Genomic DNA, 2,930 nt, shown 5'->3' on the forward strand with positions numbered 1-2,930 from the left:
ATCCCCCCAAAACCACCCTAAATTCACCTGATCATTTCCAAAACCCACAATCCATACCCATTTACCTTAACGACCAACAAGAACCCAAAGAAACCCAACAGAGACCCCAAAACATGTCAAAACCACCCCCCATAAAAACAGGATCAACCCCAAAAATGAAAGAAAAGCCCAAAAGCCATAGATCCACCCCAATAGTCCCCCTAAACCTACCTGATGTTCTCCAAAACACACAATTTACACTCTTCCAACATGATGACCAACAAGAACACAACTAAAACCCAAATGAGACCCCAAAACACGTCAAAAACACCCCAAAAAAGAACGGGACCACCCCCAAAACTGGAAGAAAATCCCCCAAAATCATAGATCCACCCCAAAACCACCCTAAACCTACCTGATGTTCTCCAAAACCCACAATTTACCCTTTTCCAACATGATGACCACGGAAAACCCAACGAAACCCAACGGAGATCCCAAAACACGTCAAAAACAACGCAAAAAGGAACAGGATGACCCCCCAAAATTGGAAGAAAACCCCAAGAGCCATTGATCCACCACAATAGTCCCCCTAAACCTACCTGATGTTCTCCAAAACCCACAATTTACCCTTCTTCACCACGATGACCAACGAGAACCCAACGGAACCCAATGGAGACCCCAAAACGCGTCAAAAACACCCCACAAAAGAACAGGATCACCCCAAAAACAGAAGAAAACCCCAAATACCATAGATCCAGCCCAAAACCACCCTAAACCTACCTAATGTTCTCCAAATCCCAAAAGTCCAACCCCAAACACCATAAAACCAATTAGGAACTCAATGAAAAGCAACGGAAACCCCAAAACACGTCAAAAACACCCCAAAAAAGAACTGGATCAGAAGAAAAAAAAAAAAAACAAAACCTATGAATTTCCCCCCAAAACCACCCTAAACTCACCTGATCTTTTCCAAAACCAACAATCCACTCCCATTTACCTTAACGACCAACGAGAACCCAATGAAACCCAATGGAGACCCCAAAACAAGTCAAAAACACGCCAAAAAAGAACGGGATCACCCCCAAAACTGGAAGAAAATCCCCAAAAAGCACAGATCCAATCCCAAAACTACCCTAAACCTACCTGATGTTCTCCAAAACCCACAATTTACACTCTTCCAAAATGATGACCACGGAAAACCCAACGAAACCCAACGGAGACCACAAAACATGTCAAAATCACCCCAAACAAGAACGGGATCACCTCCAAAACTGGAAGAAAATCCCCCAAAATCATAGATCCACGCCAGAACCACCCTCAACCTACCTGATGTTCTCCAAAACCCACAATTTACCCTTTTCCAACACGATGACCACAGAAAACCCAAGAAAACCCTATAAAGACCCCAAAGAACTTCAAAACAACACCAATATCAACCCTGATCCTTAAAAAAAACACAAATTCTATGATTTTAACCAAAAAAAAGCCTTAAACCCACCTGATGTTCTCCAAAACCCACAATCCACTCCTATTTAACATAATGACAAAGAAGAACCCAACAAAAACCCAACGGAGACCCATGAACACGTCCAAAACACCACAAAAAAGAACAGGATCACCCCAAAAAACAGAAGAAAATCCCAAAAGCCATAGATCCACCCCCAAGCCATCCTAAACCTACCTGATGTTCTCCTAATCCCAAAGCACACTCCCAAACCACCAAAAAACACATTAGGAAGTCAACGAAACGCAACGGAAACCCCAAAACACTTCTAAAACACCCCAATAAAGAAGAGGACCACCCCAAAAACAAAAGAAAACCTTAAATACCATGAATCCACGCGAAAAGTCCCCCTAAACCTACCTGAAGTTCTCCAAAACCCGCAATTTACACTTTTCTACCATGATGACTACGGAAAACCCAACAAATCCAAACGGAGACCACAAAACACGTCAAAATCACCCCAAACAAGAACGGGATAACCCCCAAAACTGGAAGAAAATCCCCCAAAACCATAGATCCACCCCAAAAACACCATAAACCTACCTGATGTTCTCCAGAACCCACAATTTACCCTTTTCCACCATGATGACTACGGAAAACCTAACGAAACCCAATGGAGAATCACAGAATCACAGAATCACAGAATTTCTAGGTTGGAAGAGACCTCAAGATCATCGAGTCCAACCTCTGACCTAACGCTAGCAGTCCCCACTAAACCATATCCCTAAGCTCTACATCTAAACGTCTTTTAACGACTTCCAGGGATGGTGACTCCACCACTTCCCTGGGCAGCCTGTTCCAATGCCTCACAACCCTTTCAGTGAAGAAGTTCTTCCTAATATCTAACCTAAAACTCCCCTGGCTCAACTTAAGCCCATTCCCCCTCGTCCTGTCACCAGGCACGTGGGAGAACAGACCAACCCCCACCTCGCTACAGCCTCCTTTGAGGTACCTATAAAGAGCGATAAGGTCGCCCCTGAGCCTCCTCTTCTCCAGGCTGAACAAGCCCAGCTCCCTCAGCCGCTCCTCGTAGGACTTGTTCTCCAGGCCCCTCACCAGCTTCGTCGCCCTTCTCTGCACCCGCTCAAGCACCTCGATGTCCTTCTTGTAGCGAGGGGCCCAAAACTGAACACAGTACTCGAGGTGCGGCCTCACCAGAGCTGAGTACAGGGGGACAATCACCTCCCTAGCCCTGCTGGTCACACTGTTCCTCATACAAGCCAGGATGCCGTTGGCCTTCTTGGCCACCTGAGCACACTGCTGGCTCATATTTGGAGACCCAAAAACACGTCAAAAAGACCCCAAAAAATAACGGCATCGCCCCCAAAACTGGAAGAAAATCCCCAAAAACCATAGATCCAACGCAAAAAAACAACCCTAAACCGACATGATGTTCACCAAAACCCACAATTTACACTTTTCCACCATGATGACTACGGAAAACACA

This window comes from Aythya ferina (assembly GCF_964211825.1).
Source record: "Aythya ferina genome assembly, contig: HAP1_SCAFFOLD_148, whole genome shotgun sequence".
Lineage (NCBI taxonomy): Eukaryota > Metazoa > Chordata > Aves > Anseriformes > Anatidae > Aythya > Aythya ferina.